At 36.7% G+C, this 10,616-nt stretch overlaps 1 long non-coding RNA gene across 1 annotated transcript; it reads left to right on the forward strand.

Annotated features, from left to right (window-relative positions):
- Positions 1-2,535: 2,535 nt before the first annotated feature.
- On the forward strand, positions 2,536-10,333 carry LOC121729290. The gene is made up of 3 exons (XR_006035944.1): positions 2,536-2,992; positions 6,420-6,425; positions 10,323-10,333. It is a non-coding gene; the product is annotated as an uncharacterized LOC121729290 (long non-coding RNA).
- The last annotated feature ends 283 nt before the right edge of the window (positions 10,334-10,616 follow it).

Consider the following 10,616-nt stretch of genomic DNA (forward strand, 5'->3'; position numbering starts at 1 on the left):
GCCATAAGAAACTATTTTCAGCAAGAAACACAAAAGACAAACATCAAAAACTTATTTGATTGCTGAACCAGCATTGAACCAGATGATAATATCTCTACCCCGATTCTGCTATCAAAGACAGCTTCGATTCGTTCGGATCTTAACGAACAGAATACGTCAAACTTTTTGACTTTCAGAGTATTGACCAAGACACGGGGTGCCCCTGACGTCATGAAACCATAAGTCAATATTAATTGTCAAAATAGTCGACGGCAGTCGGCGGCACGTGTCGGCGGCAGTCGACGGCAGTTGACGGCACGTGTCGGCGGCAGTTGACGGCAGCCGACGGCAGCCGTTGACAATTTATGACGCTTGCAGGGGGCCTACCACGACCTTTCCTAAAACGATCATGTTTCCAGAAAGCTTTATTGTAAGATTACAATAACATTACCGTACTCCCTTTTCAAATATAATTTTACTAAAAAACAGTAAAAAATGCAAAATATTGTTAAATCCGCTGCGAAATATCAACTTTTTAAGATCGATAGCTTGACGTTAAAGTAATTATTGCTTATCTGTCAAAAGGTGTCGCTTAGTAGAAGTGGTGGTAGGCCCCCAGTTGTGACGTACCGCCTAAAGGTAAGCGGCCACAGGTCAATATCATACGCAGCGGACGTATCGCATCAAACGGATAATTTTTTTAGATAATTAGTTCCGCGAAATCGGCAGCGTATGGATTATCGAATAGTCTAGTAAATGAATGCTCAAAAGGGGGGTGTGGGTGGAATAGTCAAAAGCAGAAATTTTGACTTAGAAACATTGTTTGGACTAATTTGAAGATAAACATACTGTCTAGTCGGTAATCCGTACGCTGCCGATACAGTGGACGTACTGTAAAAAAATTATACTTTTGATGCGAGACGTCCGTTGCGTACGATACCGACCTGTGGACCTTTACCTTTACGCGCTACGTCACAACTGCAAGCGTGATAAACTGTCGACGGCAGTGCCGTCGACTGCCGTCGACTGCCGCCGACACGTGCTGTCGTCTGCCGTCGACTGCCGTCGACGCGTGCCGCTGACACGTGCCGTTCGTCTGTAAGCACTCTAAGTACTTATTTTGCTCTTTTAAAACACAATTTTAAAAGTTAAAATTTAAACATTATATCTTTTTAAGCTTTATTCCTAAGTAGGTATATGAAGTTTATGTTCATGAAAGTTTAGTAACCGCCAAGGTTGATCATGACTCATGAGTAGTCATGAGTAGTAGTAGTAATATGGTTTTGATATCGTATAAGACTTTATACGATATCAAAACCATATCGAAACCATATCGCGAAGCTATTTATCAGAATCGACTTAAAAATCTGCATGCTCCACAAAGGAAGATCAAACGAAATAGATTTGTCGAGCCCGAGCTAATGGTGCGTGAAATTGTACGCGACGGCCAATACATCCGCCATCCTATTGTCTGACCCCCTCCCCCCGCTTCCCCGGCTTCCTCCGTACCCCCGCACCTCCTCAGCCGCGGGCTCAAGACGATCAACTTTGTTAGGGACGATTCACACTAGAAAACTGTCAAAAAAATTAATAAAGCCCTTGTGTGCACAGAGAGATTCTGAGAGTTGGTAGTTTAATCGTCTTGTATTTGTCTTTGTTTGGGCAGCAAGTCTCTCTATGGAATTAACCTAAGTTCCAAGCTGAAGGTCGAACGGCCACGGAATACACAACGTATCCGATAAAATCGGCCTGCTGCGACTAGTTCGATCTGAACGTTCGGCCTCCCCGTATATCGAGGCCTTAGCCTAGCCAAGCTAAGCTTCTTGAATTGGCTCAAAATAAGTTTCAGATTGACACGACACTTCGAAACTGCTTGTATGAATCGACCCTAACAAGTTCCAGATTATTCTATCTAAGACACTGAGGTAGTAAGTACTACGTACTAGCATGGGCGTACCGAGGCGGGGGCAGCTGCCACCCCCTGGATCATGTTGACGTCCCTACTAAGTTTAATATCTAGTACTTTTATCTATAAAAATTAAAAATTAAGGACGAATTTTTGCCATTTGTTTGCAATACAATATTTTTACAACTAAAAATTATTAATTTTTTATTCTTTATAAACACCTAGCTTATGAAAAATCTGATTGGCCCCCCCCTGGCCCAGAACCTGGGTGATTTGCCCCCCCCCCCCCCCCCTGGCATTAGAACCTGGGTAATTTGCCCCCCCCCCCCTGGCCCAGAACCTGGGTACGCCCATGCGTACTAGAGCAGCTATTGCGAACAAAAAACATGTCGCACTTGAGGCATGAGCGGGGTGGGAGGCGGGGCGGTGATTGCTATGGATCAGTACCGCAGAAGTGACAAGTTTTGTGCCTACACTCGAATGAATGCAGAATCTATTTGAGTAAGTGGATAAAATAAAAATAAAAATTAACTTTTTTATAAAATGTATAATTAATTATGGATCCATAGTCCACTATAGCTAATTACCTTATTTAAATTACTTAAATATTTTCAAATGTGTACCATAATAAAATTATTATAATGTACGCATGTATATTGTATAATGTACGTAATATTTTAAATACATATTACCAAAATACAAACTCGTCTACGTGAGTAAGTATTTCATTCATCGTCGTCTTATCATAGATCTGTATTCTGCCTACATTACACTCTGAATCTACTACTCTATGACAATGCAAAATGGCGCGCGTCTTCGCCTAGTAATTGAATGTTCGTATTTTAATTGAAAATAATTAAATAAGAATGCTAATACCGATGAAATGTTATTCCGTTGCATTTGGAAGTGTTACTGGAATCATTTTTGCAGTATCTTAACCCACAACTAGGCATGTTTGCGACTGTTTTTGGTTTCGTTTTTTATTGTGGTACGTCTGGCGCGCAGAAGAGCTCGCGGGCGACTAAGTGCACTGCTGCTATATAGATTACGTTGAATGTGACCAAGCATTGCGTTGCGTTGTCGAGTCTAGTACGTAGTACATACTATGTAAAGATAAGATATAAAATTTTCCTACGCAGTAGTTTCCAAAGGAAGGTTTGAATTTAGAAAAGTAAGAACAACTTGACAGCTGTATCTCCTTCTAATTGTCGTAATCTCAAAACTTTCATAATAAATTTGGAATTATGTTGGTGTTCTTAAGGATTTGTGCCGCAGATGTTACGAACGGCTCACGGAGCTTCATAAATATTACGATATTTGTAATTCTAATGTAGGTATTCTGCAGAGATTATAAAAGTCTTGCATTTTGAAAAGGTGTATTTTATTTTTTAGCTACGCGGCTTACGACTTGCTAGACTAACCGTCATTCGGAGGTATTTAATGATTACTTTATTTTAATTTAATGAACATTAAGTACACTGTGAAAATATAGGTAGGCCTGCGCTGAAAGAGCTATATTTTGTCTCCATACAAAAGTGAAATCTATACAAAAGACTTATTTATACACACCCTAAATTACCACTTTGTTTTGTGACACCCACTTACATAGTGTAGTAGGTATTATTTCTGTTGTAATAGGGGTGTCTATTTCTGTGGGTGTAGACTATTTTAGGAAATAATATATTTATTTTACAGATGTGCATTTGTTACACCTAAAAATATATATAAAAAGTTATTTAATTTTTTTTTACTTTTTACACTCAATTTTTTTTTACACTCTTATTTGAATTTAAAAAAAGTGACGTCCACTATGACGTCACGAATTCACGATCCTCCAAACCAAACAACAAAAATCTTTGTATGGGTTTGACATCGAAATGTCACTGTCACATACAATGTTTTGGAGATCGTGACGTCACATCCTGTGATGGCTATTTGCGATCACGTGATATTACGAATTAAATATTTACTTTTTATTAAATAAAATAAAAAATATAAAGTTAATGAGTAAAAATATGTCATTTTCGGTAATTCTATAATACAAACTCTCAAAAAACAATAATTTGTATTATATTTCGTCTGTCTACACCCCTATTTACACCTTCCTAAACGCTTGCTCTGATAGGTAAGTGATAAGTTGTTTAGTGTTAATAGTTTGTTTGCACTGAAGTTAGGCGCTAGCAGTCTGGCTAATAAATTGCATTCCGGACGATGTTCAGACTTGATGAGTTTCGTTCGTGCTCCGATAACTCAGAGTAATAGACAATGGCTCAGGTTAATACAATTAACACGTGGTTTATTTGTTTCATTTTCTTTTTTGATGAAAATTAGAAAATATAAGTACTAAAATCAGAAAACTAAAAAAATACTGAACATTTAAAAACCTGAATCGCGTTGAGTCCGAAACTTATAAATACTGACGAGACGTGACAACTATGGGTCAATTCAGATCGCAACGCGACGAGGCGAGGCGAGGCGCGGCGGGGCATAAATTTGTATGGATTTGACAGATTTCAGTTGCGTGAGACGTATTGCTAAGGCTGGGAACAAATTATCGGACGTTGTCCGCGGACGTTTTTCTCGGATGCGGCTTGTTTCTATCTGGTTAATACAAAATACACTAAACTGTGCACATTGTCTGACATAAGTCGCGGACGCGACCTTGAGCGTTCGGACGTCTTAAAAGAATCTGGCTAGCGAGATGTTTTTTCATCCGCGGACACGAGGGGCGCTGGGACGCGGACGTTCAGTCGTATTCGTTTCATTTTATGCGCATGTGCAGCTTTCCCGCATGTGCAGTAATAGAAATTAACATCAATTTCTGTCAGATTTTAGCACATGACACCACATGACACATTCAAGTCATTTCAAATTGTTAGCGGGAAGCATGTCAACCATTGAGGTACTATCAATATAGATGTCAACTGTCAAGCAGCGACAGTGAGGATGATTATTTAGCGCTGCGCTGTGTTGTCCGCCAAAAAAAAAGCACGCTCGGAAAGCTTATGAACCACAAAGAAATATAATATGACAGTAGTTGACAGTACTGATATTATGAACCCAAAACTCTATATTGTATTAACTATAGTGTCCGACCAAAACTGAATTTTCAGCCGAAACTGAAACCGAAACCAAAATTTGATAACATTTAAAATTACAATTATTTACTGAAATTTACTTTATTTTATTTTATTAATGCATTAGAAAAAGTGCCAAATTGGATTAAAATAAATATTATCAATCTTAGACTCGAATATGTTCGCCAAAAACTTTTCAGTACTCATATTCAGTACTCATAACAATAATAATAATATCTATGGACTTGTGTTACAGGTACCAGACGACAGAAATATATTCCCGCCCCGTCCCGCCCACTTTCATTTTTAAAGCCTTATCGCACTTTAAGAATATGTCATAAGTCATAACTCATAGCACGTAATTCACCAACAGTTACATACCTAATATTATTATATTAAAATATTAAATAAACGTGCGTTTGTCGCTTAGAAATAAAATTCAACAATATAATAATAATAATCTTTATTAATGATAACAATATAATAGGTATATTATGTACATGTCGCAGTCCACTGGTTAAAATAGCCGTTTAATCAAACAGCTAGCCCTTTGACTGAACAACGCCATTCAATCACACGGCTATACGTCGTTTAGCCGACTTGTGGACTGCAACGTTCAACTAGTGTTGAACGTTACAGCTAGCTAGTACAGTAGTAGTAGTAGTACAGCTAGACGACGCTTAGCCAACTTGTTAAAAGTAATGTTGATATACTGAAGATTAATGCTGTATTTTTATTCCGCCGGTCTACCGTCCCACTGGGTTATGAGAGTACAGGAATAGAGAGTGCTCTTGTGTACTGCGCACACACTTGGGCACTATAAAATGACTCCTGCGTAGTTGGCCTGGTTTCAATGAAATCGGCCACCGTCACCGAAACCGGTGTGGGAGCTATTTTTATTATAACTTCGTAGCTTTAAAATTATCAGTTTATAAGGCTCTAAATACGGTAAATTACGGAATCTCCGTAGGGAAGGCCCTTAACTTTAGTCATGTTAGCGCTCGGATAGGTATTGTGTTGTCTTTCTGTGTGTCACGTATGGAAATGATCCTAGGCCTACGAATGTTCGATAAGAATAAGTGTAGAAAATGTAATGAAAATAAAACGAAGTACTAATAAATACAAAATAAATACTTAGTGATTTGGCACTCATTTGCAAAACATAACCTCAAAACACGATTAAATGGACGGTGGCGAACTAAGCCGGGGCCTTAATACCGACGAGCAAGCACGAGTTAAAGTATGCGTAGTTTACGCACGGCGCACGTAAATTTACGAACACTCGAGTTTCGGCAGGGCCGAAAGTTTTGGCTATATTTTGGCAGATACCGAAACTAAGGCCGAAACCGAAACTAGATTTTTTGGCCGAAACTGGCCGAAACCGAAATTTCGGTCGGTCACTAATCTATGCCCGAAACGTCTTCAGAGATGCGATGTTTTTGCATCCAGCCAGCCAGATCAGTGTTCGGATGTCCGTATGCTCAAGGTCGCGTCCGTGACCTTGACGACCTATAGCGTTCGGACATCCGAACAGCTGATGTTTTTCATCCGCGGACATTATGAACAATTTGTTCCCAGCTTAATTTATCAAAATTCAAATCCATACAAATTTTGAAGATGTCTAGAAATGCATATCTACGCGTAGCGTTGCGATCTTAATCAACCCTAACACGGAAGGTGGGAAATATTTCATTTAGAACTTCCACTCATATATCATACCTTATTATAATAATTAATCATTATAAATATCGTCTATTAAACTGCTGCCTACACTAAATATTAATGTGCAATACACTATAAACTAAAACCTTTTACATCCATTATCTGTATTAGTTAAATTTCTGTTACCTTCGAATTTGGTTGCATGCCTATAATTGCTTGTCTTATATTTGACCTGTATTCCTTATTTGCACCAAGAGCTGAACACGGTATAATTAGATTAATATACAGTAGAGCAGGCGGAGTAGCTAACCCGTATCCTTAGGGACAATAGGGATTATGACAAGGTCAAAGATTAGTGAATTTTGTAAATAAAATAAAGAAATCTCGGTAAAAAATAAGTGTTCCCAAAATTTCAGCTTGATAGCATTTGTATTTTTTTGTTATGCGCCTTATAAGTTGGATATTCAAGTCGAATTTTTTTTTCAATTAAATTTCTTAATATTTGTATACAATTCGATAACTTATGCAATTAAAAACAACTTTTGTTATGAAACCACTTTCATAAACGCAATATTTAATATACCTGTCGAACAAAGTTGTCTCCCGATGCGTACAAACTACGAAAGACTGACGTCAGTCTTTCGTAGCACTTTGTATGGAAAGTTTCGGGCAGGTCTTTTTTATGAGATATTTGAATTGTCATATCTTGGTGAATTTTTAAGCTATCAGAGTCATTCTTTCAACGATGTTTCTATTTTTTAAGTGTCCTTCAATTACCGATAAGAAAAAAAAATAGTCATCATGCCTATTCAGACCGCCACGTGACGCGTAGATGCATTTCAGTACTGAATTGACAGATTTCATGAGCGTGAGACGCTTGCATATCTGTCAAATCCATACAAATACACGTCGCGTTGCGGTCTGAATTGACCCTTACAGGAAACGTGCGCAACGAAAGCGCTTCAAGTACGAAACTTGTACTAAGGTGTACTCGGGGAATCGAGACAGTAGCGGTCATTGACTCCCTGTCAAAAAAAGTAGTCATTTTCTATAAAAATCGCGATTGACAATTAAGTTTACCGGAGGCCCAATCCCCTACCCTATTCCCTCTTAAAAGGCCGGCAACGCACTTGCAGCTCTTCTGATGCTGTGAGTGTCCATGGGCGACGGAAGTTGCTTTCCATCAGGTGACCCGTTTGCTCGTTTGCCCCCTTATTTCATAAAAAAAAGTGTCAGATGTTCCTAGTCTACGGGCGATATCGTATTTTGCATACTTGATGTGAACTGAATATGAAGCATATCACTTCGAAGTCATAAAATGTTGAAATTATAAGAGTTACCAAGAGGTTTTCCGATGAACCTGTAATAATCTGTGTCTTTATAAGAGGTCAGTTTTATTCTTAAATATTCTAGATACAGTGCGATCATTTTTCATTTAACGCCTAGACTAAAAATGCCAATGACCGCTACCGCCATGTTTCACCGAGTAAGTATAGTTGTACTTGATTTCTGTGCTGTTCCTGGACCTGAACCTTTTAATAAAATACATTGTGTTAATTCAGAATGAAACAAATATTTTAAAAATATTCCTTGATGACCACCGCTTTATGAATAAGCTCGGTAAAATGTACCGTCATGAGAAACTCGTATAAAAAATTAACTTTAAAATCAAGAAATCAAACTCGCTCATCGCGGAAAAAAAATTTAGTAATTGCTATTAATTCAACATTAATCTTGACTGTAACTTTGTCTTTAAATGTATTGTTGTGGTGGGTAACTAATAAATAAATAAAAAAACTCACGGTTACGAACGAATTAATAAAAAAAATACTGTATTGCTAGTTACTTCGCGTTATCTCAAACACGCTAACATAGTCGGTCTAATAATGGTCAAAGCTTCACAGATACACGAGCGAAGATACAATGCTTTGCAACTTCCAGCCATATAAAACACGTTAATATAATCAAGGATAATTAATTAATCTACTGTACGTACAATATACTGTGGTATTACGGTACCGGTACATGTGTGGTAACTAGTGGTGGACGGGGGTCATGTGTCGCGTCGTGACTGCGCCCCGCTCTCGTTACCCGCTACTTGTTCTATCGACAGTCGATACTAAACATCGATACGATTTAGGAACTTTTTACATCATCCAATACGATATGTCGGATACGATATCGGACACGGACAAGAAAATGTTTGGTTTTGACTTTTGAGTCTTTTGACCTAGTGGAATAGCGCAACAATCTCGAGCTGTCAAACAAAACCGAAATATGTGGACTGTGTGTAAAAAATTGTTTACGTACGTATATTAGAAAATAGTATATTTTATAATAAAAAATATCAATCTTTTTTTAAACTATATTTTCATCTTGATTTACAATGTTTCCGTTAGTCGTTATGGCTAAGCCATTTCAATTCCTAAAAAAAAAACAATTCCGTTAGTCAAGTTCAGAGACAAATATTACAGGTTAAAACCATTCAGAAGTAAAAGTGCAAATGATACCGAAACAGAACCACTCACTTTACAACTGTTTACATACCTGCACGGATTAGCTCAGGTTTTGACAAAGTTAATGATAGGGGTCCAGTATACTTAGGTGTAATCAGTAATAATCATTGCACCTATACTTGACACACACACATACACCTAAACTACTAGAAAAGTTAAATCATTGATAATATAAAATCCAAATTAGCTAAATTCTCATATGCACTTTTTCATTTATAACTTCTCTTGACTACAATATGATATAATATATAATGGGAATAGTCACTAAAACTCAAAAATATAATCCTACATTACTTATAGTACTTTTTCCAAAAAGACATAACAAAAATTGCAAAACAAACATACTTATTGTTCATAAAACATAATATTTTCATTGGAACTTATATTATTATTACCAAAAATTCTTTTGTACCTCAATAATAATAATATTAGTTTTATATTATTACATTAAAATTTAAAATACATTTTAAATTTTAATGTAATAAGGACTTTAGTAAGTCCTCATGTATTATACATTTTAAAAAGATGTGGTCGTTTTAGGGACCTATCAGACAGAGTGGTCACGCGTTGAAGCATTTGCGTTGGAGCAGTCAGTGTGTGACTGAGGAGCAATTCTGACACATTCAGAACTCCTCCTGTGTGAGTATATAGAGATACTCACACGGGAGGCATTCTACAACATAATACAACACAAAGAACACAAAACCCTTGACCGCTCTCTGTCTGAGATATCCCAGGCAATTTCCCATAGTTGCAACTTGCAATGCAGTTTCTAATTGTTATTGGTTTGCCAAATAAAAGTCTGAAATTATAATATTGTTTTATCTTTCATCATAAGTTGGTATTTGAACTCCTTTAATAATAATAATAAATTAATATTTACACAAGGGATATTTGATTCATCTTCTTTGATTTTAAGTGACAAGACCTTGTTTAAGATTTCCGCTGTATAAATATTTTTATAAGTATAATATAAAAGGGATTTAACACTTGCCTATCTGATACTAGGTTGATAATAAGGTTTAAGACAAATGTAGTACCTATTGATGAAAGCTGTGTATGAATATGTATCTAAGGTAGGTATATTTAAGTGAGAAAATAAATGAAAAAACATTTAAAAACGAGTATTTATTAAATTTCTTTTAATTAAAGCTTTTGAGTGAATATATATTATCTTCCTAGGACTTCGTCATCATTACACTTGCAATTCTTTATTATAAAATGTAGTACTTATAGTATCTCAGTGTTAGCAATCATCCTTTATCCTGAAAAATATTTGGTTCAGCGTACACAGTACTAATAATGTAAAATGCCTTACAAGGCACGAAAAGGGGATTATTAAACTTATAAATTGCCTGTTTATGTTACAATAATACCTATTTGAAAGCTCAAAAAAACGTAGGTGTTCAAGAATGAGTTCAAGTTCAACAAACTATGTTCAACTCATGACATCAACTCTGTTGTAATGCATGTAAT

This window comes from Aricia agestis, chromosome 8, assembly GCF_905147365.1.
Source record: "Aricia agestis chromosome 8, ilAriAges1.1, whole genome shotgun sequence".
Taxonomy (NCBI): Eukaryota; Metazoa; Arthropoda; class Insecta; order Lepidoptera; family Lycaenidae; genus Aricia; species Aricia agestis.